This window comes from Bombina bombina, chromosome 5 (assembly GCF_027579735.1).
Source record: "Bombina bombina isolate aBomBom1 chromosome 5, aBomBom1.pri, whole genome shotgun sequence".
Classification (NCBI taxonomy): Eukaryota; Metazoa; Chordata; class Amphibia; order Anura; family Bombinatoridae; genus Bombina; species Bombina bombina.
In genome coordinates this window covers 849667209-849681401 of record NC_069503.1, presented here as the reverse complement: position 1 = coordinate 849681401, position 14193 = coordinate 849667209, and the positions used below count along the sequence as shown (strand labels likewise).

Sequence of the window (14193 nt, the reverse complement as noted above, 5' to 3'; positions counted from 1 at the left end):
GATAATCCCTTTATTAGCCATTATCTAGTTTTGCATAACCAACACAGTTATATAAATACACTTTTTACCTCTGTGATTACCTTTTATCTAAGCCTCTGCAAACTGCCCCCATATTTCAGTTCTTTTGACAGACTTGCATTTTAGCCAATCAGTGCTGGCCCCTAGGAACTCCACGTGCGTGAGCACAGTGTTCTTTATATGACACACATGAACTAATGCCTTCTAGTGGTGAAAATGCCCTGAAAGAGGTGGCTTAGAAATTATCATATGAACTTTCTAGATTTAGCTTTCAACTAAGAATACCAAGAAAACAAAGACACATTGGTGATAGAAGTAAATTAGAAAATTCTTTAAAATATCTGAATAAAGAAAGTTTGATTTGGACTAGACTTTCCCTTTTAGCTATAATGAAAACCTGGCTTGTTGGGGGTATTTGAGGACTGTGGTTGAGAAACACTGCCTTAGAGGGAACAGTGTCCAAAACTCACCTTTATCATGAAAATATAGGATTTTTTAACAATGTTTTCTAACTTTTCAATATAATGTAGCATAAGAAAAGAAAATTATAGATGTAAATAATTTAGTGCCTTGACTGCATATAAGGGGCAGCTATAGCTTTGTTATTATAATACAGATAAGATTACTCGCACAAAATCAAGACTGTAAAAAAAAAAGATGAGTGGCTCCTTTATAATAATGTACAGAAAGGTGTGAAATTAAAACTTTAGTGATCTAAATGTGGTCTTTTTAATGATTCTCCATAGTATAAGATGGTTCTGGCAACAGTCATTCTAGCGGTGAGTTGGCACACTTATTATATACAGTAGTACCCACACCTTAAATTTGCAAGGCACTGAATTTGAAAGGTGGAACATCCTGTACCCCTTACTCTCTTGATATTAAATGTTCAGGTTAATTATAGTTATACAGTAACATACAAGCAGGTTAAGGATGTCTTAATGGGAAACTGGACTGACATTTTTTTTCTTTAAAAAGACTTTCTCAGAAACTGTAAGTACAATATGAGAATGTGAAACATTTTAATTGACATTATTTTGAAAACCGTACTTGCAGAGAGTGTCACTTTGCTAGAAATTTTTATAAAAATATAAATGTAGTTTTTTAAAACACCTCGTCAGGTCATACAACACCACTCCATATTCATATCTATAGCCGCGTTCGGCAAACGCCGAAACCCAGCGCCAATTAAATCCCCCGAGTGATGACGTGGCGCTGGGAAACGTCACGGTTTTGGGAGCGTTAAGAAAATGCTCGCAAGCCGCGTCATAGGGAACTGAGATGCTCAGACGCTTGCTCTTCACTCCCAGCGTTACCAGCAAGCTGGAAGCGCTGGGACTGACGTCATCTGAGCGTTCAGCGAACGCCCAGCACCTCCCTTGGAAGCTTTCCCCCGAAAGCTCCAAGGGAGCCTGGGCTTGCTAGAGGCACTTGCTAAACGCGGATTATGTAACTATTCGTGGTTTCTTAGTTCTTGTCAGTGGCGGAGCTACAAATGGTGCAGCAGGTGCAGTGGCACTAGGGCTCAAGTGATAGGGGGGCCCATAGCAGCCAGTCTATACTTTTACGTGTGCAGAATGTATACAATCCTAAGGCAGAGAGGAGCCTTTTATTAGTGCAAGTAGCAAGTTCATCTATCTATAAAATCATTATAGAGAGCAGCATGTATATTATTACTATTGCTTACTACTGAGCATCTTTGGGGGGCCTAAAACAAATTTTGTACCAGGTCCCTATGTTGAGTAAGTCCGCTACTGCGTGTCATACTTTTAAATCTAAGATATAAGATTAGATTACAACATATTTAGATTTTTCTAACATTAACATGTGTCTTCTGCTGTAACCTTCTGTGATTATTTAAGCTTTATTTATTTGCACATTTGTTGATTTTATTTCTTTTTCATGGACAGCTTTGCTGCTTTAGTGTTTTTGTTTATCTGGGGTTTTTTTGTGATTATTTTTATTATTAATTATAAAAATATTTATTTTTTAAACATCGACCTGCATTTAAATGTTTTGACTGGCAAATATAAACACATCTTGCATATTTATGACATATATCATTTTAAATTTGACAGCAGAATATTCCCAGTACTAGTTTGCAATTCTGTTTGGTCTGTAAACTAAGCCCTTTGTGTAAGGAGATACCTCCTGGGCTATAAGTCCTTGCACAAAATATACGATAACTTGGTATTTGAAAGATCTGTATTGTATTTTGATTAAGTTCATGGATGGCTTAATGGATCATCACTGGGATTTGAAGGGGACCAGGTAAGATTAGGCTGTTTGAATTATTAGATGAATGTTAGAGTAGCACAAGTTTCCCAGCCAGGCTGAAAGCTAAAAATAAAGTTATTATATCCGTTTCAATGTTGCTTTATGAATTTTTAAACAATAATTTTGAACTTCTTTATTTTTAATGCATTTGTTGCTTTATTTATAAACCTTAGGACACAAATGTATGAAAGGGACGTAACCCCCCCCCCCCAAATTATTTCATGATTCAGATAGAGCATACAATTTTAATCAACTTTCAAATTTAGTTCTGTTAAAAAAAATATTAATTCTCTTTGTGTCCTTTGTTGAAAAGCAGGGAGGCAAGCTCAGGAGAATGTACATGTCTGCAGCACTATATGGCAGCAGTTATGTAAGAATGTTATACATTTGCATGAGCACTATATGGCAGTACATTTCCCAGACATGTGCACACTACCTACCTAGGCATCTTTTCAACAAAGAATACCATGAGAATTAAGCAAATTTGATAATAGAAGTGAATTGGAACCATTTAAAAAAAATTGGTTTTGTGTCTCTTTAATTAATCCATATGGATAGAGTTAAATGCTTTCAGGAATAGGGAAAATGGATTGGGACCATCATAATACTATCCTGCAAATGGGATAAACACATAGTTAAAGTAAGCAGCAGAGTAACATTGCACTACTGGGAGCTAGCAGATCACATCTGGTTAGACAATGATAAGACATATGTATGTAACAACACACCCAGTAGTGTATTGTTGCTCCTGCGCATATCTAACTATGCTTTTTAACAAAGGATACCAAGATAACAAAGTACACTTGATAACAGAAGTAAATTTGATTTAATGTGTATGCTGTAACAGAACCATAAAGGTTAAAGGGACATGCCAGCCACATTTTTTCTTTCATGATTTAGAAAGAGAATGCAATTTTAAACATCTTTCTAATTTACTTATATTATCTAATTTGTTTTATTCTCTTGATATTCTTTGATGAAAAGCATATCTAGATATGCTCACTAGCTGCTGATTGGTTGCTGCACATAGAAGCATTGTGTGATTGGCTCACCATGTGCATTGCTTTTTCTTCAACTAAGGATATTTAAAAAAAAATAAGCAAAATAAATAATGGAAGTAAATTGTAAAGTTGTTTAAATTTCTATTCTCTATCTGAATCATGAAAGAAAGATTTTGGGTTTAGTGGCCCTTTAACTCTGACTTGCATGTTCCTTTAACATGCTCATTTCGAACTCTGGTTTAATTATGTTGTCATTTAATCAGTTCTCTATATTTATTCATATAATATCTTGTAAGATACCAGGGGTGCCCATCTGCAGCCCACAACTATGTCAGGATTCTAAAGTCTCCCTGTTGAGCATACGTGAGTCATTCATGTTTACACAGTTTTATTATTCCTCAAAAGAAATCCTTACACCCTGATCTGTTTGCCTCCCTGCAGCTCCGGAGTTGGCTAACTTATAAAACCCTACTAGTCATTTGCAGTATATTTTAATACACCTTCATACCTGCTTTATTGCTTGCACTGAAGTGAATAGCAGGCTGTGTTGTTTAATAATATATTAAGCACAACAAACCTCTGGCTAATTTCAGGTTATTCCTTTTTGTTTACGGTAAGGGAGATATTTATTTTGGAACACCTTTTGAAGCAGGTGCAGCAGCCGCATTCTTTAGATGTGGGTTTGCAAAAAAAAAGATGTTTTGATTTTAAGAAAAGTTAAAGCGCATAGCCGCTTCATTGCTCTGTTATTTTCTCTTCTTTACAAGTATTAGGATTTCTTTCTCTTTTCCAAATTTACTCTACAGCAGATTGTGTTGTAGTAAATCACCGAAAACCCAAATAGCACTAAAGCATTCCGATACAACATTAGCATTTGCTTAACAAGCACAAGATAAACATTAAACAAAGAACTGCATTTCTTTATTAGAGGCTGCAAGATACATAATCCATGAGCACAAGAAACATGGGACCCAGTGGATATGCAGATGTGTGTTATTTCATTGGCGCTGGGCGGCCTTGTTAGAAAAGGTTTTCATCAGAAGGCTTGGGGGTGGTTAGTTGACTGTCCCTGGTGGTCCTATAACTAGATACAGAGCTAGCCCAAGCTCCCTAGTGGATGTGCTGATTGGACAGCCTGAGGAAAACTCAGGAACTAAACTCTGATTACCTTGGAAGTGATAGGGTAAACCCTGATAAAGGCATTTGACTTCTTTCATAACTCTTACGAAGGACAAATTGTCAGTGTGATCCAACCTCCATTACTGCAAATCAGACCCTTTCCCCTATGCCGATTTCATTAGAATGACCAGCATGGTGCAAAAAAAAAGAGAAGAAAAAAAGGTTAGACACAGTAATTTTACAGGCAGGCGGGTACAAAAAAAATCTGCATAATTAAGCAGTCAAGGCTGCTAATAGGGGAGTTTATATGCTCTGGGACCAGGCAAGGGCAGCACATATGGATACAGCACTGGATATTAAATCTACGGCAGGCAGGCTCACTTCAGAGCCTTAGAGAAAAAGGCTAATTATAGAGAGAGGAATTGTGTTTACTGGTCTGTCTTAGACAAAATGATGGTAAAAGGAGAGCAACCAGGTTCTAGTGCTGCTGGACTTGCAGTCATGACTAATAAAGATATTAGAAAACAATGCCTATAGTTGCTGTGTTTATGAAAGTAAGCTCTCTGTTTCATTCTATTTATTTGTCTTTATTTACAGAAATGTAGAAAAGAGAGAATCAAATGGAATACAATTTTACTTTTCACTACTTTTTTTTCTTTCAGTTTATACTAAACAAAGATATAATAAAGTTACAAGATTAAAGGGACAGTCAACACCAGAATTGTTGTTGTTTAAAAAGAAAGATAATCCCTATTACCCATTCCCCAGTTTTGCATAAGCAATATTGTTATAGAAATACAATTTTTACCTCTGTGATTACCTTGTATCGATGCCTCTGCAAACTGCCCCCTTATTTTAGTTCTTTTGACAGACATGTATTTATCAGCTCACTCCAGGGTAACTTCACGTGCATGAGCTCAATGTTATCTATATGAAACACATAAACTAATGCCCTCTAGTGGTCAACATGCATTCAGATTAGTAATCAAGGTCTAAGAAATTAGCATATGAACCTCCTAGGTTTAGCTTTCAACTAAGAATACCAAGAGAACAAAGCAAAATTAGTGATAAAAGTAAATCGGAAAGTTGTTTAAAATTTCATGCCCTAGTAAAATCATGAAAGTTTTTTTGTTGCTCCATTTATTAAGCAGAGGAGGCTGCTTCATGCCCTTGCAGTGTAGGCTCACTCAGTCTAGTCTTCTTAACAAAATTTAAGAAGCAACAATCAGGGTGATTGGCAGACTCTGCTCTCATGCAAGAGCATTGGGCAGCTACACAAAAATGTCCTTGCAATGATAAACGTGGACACTATCTGCAGCTCGCTTGCTGCAAATGTCGGAACCCTTTTTGCCTATCTGTTGATAAAAGGTGCCCTATATGTGAGTGTATGTATTTATATATGAGCAGGTAAAATCAAAATGTGTACATACATACATACCTACCTACATACATACATACAAAAGCAAATAAAATGGTGTGCTCACATTTTCCTTGAAAATAGAATTATTATTTTTTTTAATAGTTGCACCTCTAAAATTCTAAATGGCTCTAAACTTAGGAATGTTTTAGAAGGTCAGTTTTTAACTGTTATGATCTACAAATAGTTCAGAAAAATATCATACACTACAGGGAGTGCAGAATTATTAGGCAAATGAGTATTTTGACCACATCATCCTCTTTATGCATGTTGTCTTACTCAAAGCTGTATAGGCTCGAAAGCCTACTACCAATTAAGCATATTAGGTGATGTGCATCTCTGTAATGAGAAGGGGTGTGGTCTAATGACATCAACACCCTATATCAGGTGTGCATAATTATTAGGCAACTTCCTTTCCTTTGGCAAAATGGGTCAAAAGAAGGACTTGACAGGCTCAGAAAAGTAAAAAATAGTGAGATATCTTGAAGAGGGATGCAGCACTCTTAAAATTGCAAAACTTCTGAAGCGTGATCATCGAACAATCAAGCGCTTTATTCAAAATAGTCAACAGGGTCGCAAGAAGCGTGTGGAAAAACCAAGGCGCAAAATAACTGCCCATGAACTGAGAAAAGTCAAGCGTGCAGCTGCCAAGATGCCACTTGCCACCAGTTTGGCCATATTTCAGAGCTGCAACATCACTGGAGTGCCCAAAAGCACAAGGTGTGCAATACTCAGAGACATGGCCAAGGTAAGAAAGGCTGAAAGACGACCACCACTGAACAAGACACACAAGCTGAAACGTCAAGACTGGGCCAAGAAATATCTCAAGACTGATTTTTCTAAGGTTTTATGGACTGATGAAATGAGAGTGAGTCTTGATGGGCCAGATGGATGGGCCCGTGGCTGGATTGGTAAAGGGCAGAGAGCTCCAGTCCGACTCAGACGCCAGCAAGGTGGAGGTGGAGTACTGGTTTGGGCTGGTATCATCAAAGATGAGCTTGTGGGGCCTTTTCGGGTTGAGGATGGAGTCAAGCTCAACTCCCAGTCCTACTGCCAGTTTCTGGAAGACACCTTCTTCAAGCAGTGGTACAGGAAGAAGTCTGCATCCTTCAAGAAAAACATGATTTTCATGCAGGACAATGCTCCATCACACGCGTCCAAGTACTCCACAGCGTGGCTGTCAAGAAAGGATATAAAAGAAGAAAATCTAATGACATGGCCTCCTTGTTCACCTGATCTGAACCCCATTGAGAACCTGTGGTCCATCATCAAATGTGAGATTTACAAGGAGGGAAAACAGTACACCTCTCTGAACAGTGTCTGGGAGGCTGTGGTTGCTGCTGCACGCAATGTTGATGGTGAACAGATCAAAACACTGACAGAATCCATGGATGGCAGGCTTTTGAGTGTCCTTGCAAAGAAAGGTGGCTATATTGGTCACTGATTTGTTTTAGTTTTGTTTTTGAATGTCAGAAATGTATATTTGTGAATGTTGAGATGTTATATTGGTTTCACTGGTAAAAATAAATAATTGAAATGGGTATATATTTGTTTTTTGTTAAGTTGCCTAATAATTATGCACAGTAATAGTCACCTGCACACACAGATATCCCCCTAAAATAGCTATAACTAAAAACAAACTAAAAACTACTTCCAAAACTATTCAGCTTTGATATTAATGAGTTTTTTGGGTTCATTGAGAACATGGTTGTTGTTCAATAATAAAATTAATCCTCAAAAATACAACTTGCCTAATAATTCTGCACTCCCTATATAAACACATGTTAATCACAGACTTGTATGTGTTTTTTTATACAAAACTGTCAAATCCAATAAATTCAAGCCTTAAAGTGATTGTAAAGTTTAAGGACTTAGTGCCCGGTATCTAAAAATAATCTTAAAAGCAGGGGCACTTTAATTAATTTTACTTTACAATGACGCTTCTTTTTAAAACACCACTGTGTTATAGAAAACATACCAGCGATACTCCGCCCACAGCTCCTACTGTAGTTAGCATATCGATGACAAACCCAGAGGAAGCCAGATTTCCTTATAGCAATTTAGCATTTTAGTTACTGGGCACTAATTCCTTAAACTTTACAATCACTTTAAGCACCCCTGGAATAATGTATAATATATTTAATTGTGTTTGTATAAAGAGCAGTTTCTACAGTTTTTAAGGAAAATCTTGAAATACATCATATTTCCTATTTGGTTAATTACTTTTTCCCATATAAAATAGATTTATAAATAAAACATATTAAAGTACTACTATTGTGTTTCTAACTGAAAACTGACATCCATGAATACAGAGAGCTTTAAAGTATTGTGCTGACAATGTGCAGGTACCTTAAACGCATAGGGCGTTCTATAAGACGTAGTAAGAAAATGTGATTCAAATAATCTAACAAACAATAATAACAAGATGACGAGCAGCAGCTGATTATGCAAAGTCACACACATTTACTAAATGTACCCTTCACTGAGCTAACTATGCCAATGTTAGTTTAAAAAAGCTCCAACATTTATGGTGCAAAAACTACCACGTTGTAAGTATAGTTCTTATATCCGCATAGAAATGAAAAGTAAAAAAAAAATGAATAATTCGGTGCCATTCTTAATGAAAGGTATTTTAGGCTCTGGTTAAGTGAGATTTGTTGTAATTGTCAAGACAAATTACGTCATGTTACATAAACGTGTGCAATGCCTTTATTTTGTGAAGGTGTAATGGTGGGGGAGGGTACATTTATTATTCATTTCATTTGAAAATTCAATAAGTCTGCAGATAGCCCATCATGTGAGACACATTTAAAATACCTTAAAGGGATATTCCAGCCAAAATTGGAAACCACATGGGTGCATTTCGGTATTGAACAGAAGCAATTTTGTAATATACATGCATTAGCAAAAATGCTTCTAATAAAAGCTACAGCTGTTTCAATAAAGTATTTAAGTATGCACCGTGCACCAGCATTTTAAACACAACACTTGTTCAGACAGCCTAAGGTGCTTGTACCATCTGGTAATGACTCAATTTGTTAATTGTTGACATGATACAAGCCCCAGTGATAATCTGAGCAGCTGCATTATTTAAAATGTGGGTGCAGTGACAATATCTAGCTATGCTTCACATGCACGTGTAGAGAAAAATGTTAACAGTGATAACTTATACTAGAAGCATTTGTCCTAATACATATATATTGCAAATATGTTTTTGTTCAAATATGTAATCTATGTACATTTACATTTTGACTGGAATGCCCCTTTAATGCCAAAGTAAGTGAAAAAAGGACTTCCCCTGTAAAAAAAAATCTTCTAGGTAAATAATTCTGACAGAATATTATTTTTGCAGGTTTCATGTAAATGATTAAACTTTTTTAATGCTTAATAATGAGACATGGAAGTGATATGGAGGTGTTACTATTTCACATTGACAGCTGCACAGACAGTTCATATACCATTAGAAGTATTTTGCAATGTATATGTATTTTAAAAAATGCATCTGGTTACCTTTGCTTTATTGTGCATGTGACCTACTACTAGTAATGCTGTGAGTCACATGCACATATATCTTGCTTCTATTCTACTCATGCTCCAAGTGCCACCAGTAAGACGCTGCGTGATGTCATCAACACAGGATGTCCATGATGGCTGACGCTATTCAGTTTTAATCTTTTTTTTTTCTTATCTTTTTTTTTTGGAGGGAGAGTTTGTGTGATATTTTTGTGTGCATTGCAAATATAAGAAAAATAGTTTTGGGATAATTAAGACTTAAACATATAAAAAGCTGTGTAGTTTCCAGGATATATTTGTGCAACATTGAGCTCCAGATTCCATATTATTAGGGAAAAGGGGAGACGACAATCATTTATGGATCTGCTGGCAAAACACCACCTATGGTTCTGGAACTGAGAATGTCATAAAACATGGTAATTGTAGATGTGAAGATGACTCTTCAAAGCCATTATTTTTATTGACTTTCTTAGAACCTGCATCTCCCCTAGGGTTGCCACCTCAGCCATGTTTTCCTGGACACTTATGAGATACACATGCTGCAGGGTGTGCAGGTAGGTACATGAATTTAAACTCTGGACAGCACACAAATAATGACACTGTTCATGTTCCTCTCTGCACACCCTGCAGCATGTATAACTCATAAGTGTCCAGCAAAACATTGCCGAGGTGGCAACCCTAATCTCCCCATGTCCGAGAGACTCCATCATAGGCAGCATGGGATTGAATTACTGTACTGCGCTAACCAGATTTTTTAGTAGGGACATTATTCTTAATGGTTAAAAACTGATTGGAGTAAAAATGATGCAGTTTGTCACCTCCATGTTAAATGTTTAGAACTATAGTGTTATGTTTATATGTGTGTTAGTCTAAGAAGATTGGTTGGTGTTAGGCTTAATGTTCAGTTCTGGTAATGGAAACACATGTGTTCCACCTGCTGTTCTCCTCAGAAAAGCAGACACAAAGTCTGTAGCTGTTTGTTTCATTGCAGACTTCAAGGAGCCCTAAGGATCGTAGTTAGTCTCAGAAATGGGGTCCACAGTTATATAAAAACATTCTTCGGACCAACAGCTGCCTCTGGCTTTTTTAGAACCTTGTGAAATTGCTGCAACTTTTATGTCGCTTAGGATGAACATACATAATGGCCTGTCTTTCAAATCTGTGATGTTTAGGGGCCCTACTGTACTGTTTGTTATTGTTTTGTGGCAGTCTTTGCTAGCTTAGATAATCAGCTTTTCTTTCACTTGCATTTTGCCTTGCACAAGTAATGGCTTCCTGCCAGCAACAATAATCCTGACCCTTGCTTTATGCTCAGAACAAAAATACCTGATGAGACTTGTGTACAGTACATAGCTCACACGGCTGGTTCACTGCTGCGTGGAATTAATATGGACTATTCAGCTGTCTTGATGCTTGGAGATGCTCTCCCTGCAGACATTACATAAAGAGTAGATTCATTTATGTAACGCAAGATATGCGTTTTTATTTCATTTTTTCAAATGTTGTATTTGTTATGATTATTATAATATCATTTTTTTATATATATATACATATACAATAAGACAAGTGAGAGCACAGGTACATAAGCGGATAGTCAAACGGAACCAGAAGGGAGCTGTGTCAGCGCCTCTCCCGACTCAAATCTGAACAAGCAAACAAACAGCAGCTTACAGTTCAAATGTATACATCAAAACAAAATAATCCCTTTTCAAGCTAGTTCCAAGACCGTTGGTGTATCATGAGATGTATATAATCGGCACTTTGAAAGCACTTCACACGGAATAGTGTAAAAAGTTCATACCTTTATTTTCATTGTGGCAAAAACTCACAGCAAACACATACTTGGTGATTACCAGGAAACACAGGTGCTAGCGCTAGCAACTGTGTCTCCTGGTAATCCCCAAGTATGTGTTTGCTGTGAGTTTTTGCCACAATGAAAATAAAGGTTTAGCACCTGTGTCTCCTGGTAATCACCAAGTATGTGTTTGCTGTGAGTTTTTGCCACAATGAAAATAAAGGTATGAACTTTTTACACTATTCCGTGTGAAGTGCTTTCAAAGTGCCGATTATATACATCTCATGATACACCAACGGTCTTGGAACTAGCTTGAAAATTGATTATTTTGTTTTGATATATATATATAAATAAAAACAAGAGATTGCGGTAAGAAACCACGTCTCTGGGACTGTGCTAGGGTATTTCTACTGTTGTTAAATCTTAATCCAATAGATTGCGTATAGCTAATCTCAGCAGCTGGGTCAGAAGCAGAAAGATTATCCCAAAATATCTTTCCAAGGGAATTAATAGACACGAAAGGAAAAATGACCTAAGAGCACAAGGGTTCACTAGATATATAAGAAAATGTATTAAAATATACTCTGTCAGTTTCAAAATAATAACTGTACATACAAGATATTCGATACATCAATGTGGTAGCTGTATCGTAATGTACATGCTTTATAAGTGGGCTTAAATTGTGATAAATATAACGGATTAATGCTATATTAAATATGTAACGCTATATTAAAGTGAATGTAAATTTTGATGCTAATGTGCCCGATTTTTAAAAAAAACTATTAAAAACAGGGGCACTTTAATTCATCAAAATTTACATTTCACTCCTGTTGTGAAAAAAAACTTACCTTTTAAACTTCACAGCAGCTCCAGCTTCCTCCTGATGTCAGAAATGATGGATAGGTCATCCTCCAATCACGGCTTCCCCCCCGGGGAATCAGTGTCTGATTCAATGCCGTAATTGGAGGAAGCCGGATTCATCATTTTAGACCCAGGAAGAGGCTTTGCAACGGGTGGAGGAAGCTGGAGCTGCTGTCAAGATAAAAAAGGTAAGTATTTTTTTCACAACAGGAGTGAAATGTAAATTTTGATGAATTAAAGTGCCCCTGTTTTTAATCGAATTTTTAAAAAAACGGGCACTTTAGCATCAAAATTTACATTCACTTTAAGTATGTAACCTGTTATCTCCTGATGAGTTAATAAAATCAATATCTACAATGCGACTATATTTGAAACAAAAGTCGTCACTGGAATGCTATAAAAATCTCACAAAGGTTACAAACCGAATAGGATAAAACACCTTTGTCAAGATACTACATAATATAAAATGCTACAATCCAAATAGAGTGAATATAAAATCAACAGGTTAACAGCAATAATAAACAGATAATAAATGAATAGAAAGAAACAGAGCAACTGTCAGTATATCAAGTTGTACACTATAAATACATGAATTCATGAATTCAGTCGTGTCCGTATATTATATCATCAGATTAGTTGCAGATCAATAAAAATGAAATGTAAGCGTATCACAGGTCGTGATGATAAATGACAAAAAAGTATACACTTATCCTTGGCAATGGCTGAAAATTCGGTACTCACCGAACATTACCTCAATCATATGAGGTAAGGAAAAGGCTCCACAAGGATCTCTTTATTTCCCCCGATCCCAAGCGTGTCGGCTGTAATTCAATCCACCTCACGACTTGTATAGGCTTATCGCTTCTATTTCCTATTACTTGTATCCCAACAGTAATTGTATTCTACCATCCACCGGCAGTTCTAACACATATGAGTTCATGCTGATAACAGGTTCCAATGTCTGTGCTCAGGAAGAAGGTTCCCTTATTCACTCCAGTTACATCAATACCTGATATCGCTCAGTGCTCTGGCCGTGTCCAGTAACAGATGCACAGGAAGTACTCATGTATTAGAACTGCCGGTGGATGGTAGAATACAATTACTGTTGGGATACAAGTAATAGAAAATACAAGCGATAAGCCTATACAAGTCGTGAGGTGGATTGAATTACAGCCGACACGCTTGGAATCGGGGGAAATAAAGAGATCCTTGTGTTAAGGTAAGTATTTGAAGCTACAGATGAACTTGTCACCTGTAGCTTTGAAACATTTACATTCGTTTAGCGAATAGGGCAGCCACTGAATATTCGGGGGAAACTAATTTCCTTGAATGTCCGAAACAAGTTTTCTGGCCTGCACATCTATAATATATATATATATATATATATATATATATATATATATATATATATATATATATATATATATATATACTGTGTGTGTGTAGCAGACACACACACACAACTGCAAAGGATCTATCAAATAGAAAATGATGACTTATTCAAAGACAGGTGTCAACGATGTACAGTGTTCCATATAATCTGTATTTTACTGCACTCTGCTGTGGATTCCTTAGCTATGCCTAATTTGTCTGCGTTTTAGCATTTTTCTAGTCAGACATGTGGTGTGGTAAACATGGCATGCATAGTTCACTTTCAGGCAACAGAAGTATGTGCAGTCAAGCAAGAAAGCGAACAGTTGTTGAAGTGAAATGCATCCCTTGCTCTAGGAATGATAACACTAAAAGATGCACTAGATTGGCTTTCGGTTAAATTTGAATTGAGCCCAGGATTACAGCTGTGTAAGAATGCTCTGTGTATAAAAAGGTTTCTTTATTATCATGCTTGATGTAAATGTTACAAGAAGACTGTTTAGCAAAACCTTGAATTGCTATCATTAAAGTAAATGTAAAAGTAGTTAAATAATTCAGTAGTATATATTTAAGATTCACAGGTGTTATTATTGGTGCATTATGTGGATGTTTCTGCAGATCGGCTTTCCACTTATATGTCAAGTCCCTGTGAATAAAAATGTCCACATTGTACTATGATGTTCGCATGTTAACATGACTTTGCGTGAGTTATTCTTGTAAGATTGTCAGGCACACAGTAACAACTGTGTAATTGGCTCCAAAACCCACTCCAACTATATAGAATGTATGAGCATAATGTACTGAATTAATGTGATATGCCC

The 14193-nt window shown here is 36.5% G+C and overlaps 1 protein-coding gene across 3 annotated transcripts in view; it reads left to right on the top strand.

The window, feature by feature from the left end:
* The window catches only part of ZNF521 (zinc finger protein 521), a 577602-nt gene that overhangs the window by 441555 nt on the left and 121854 nt on the right, over positions 1-14193 (top strand). The window lies entirely within an intron of this gene.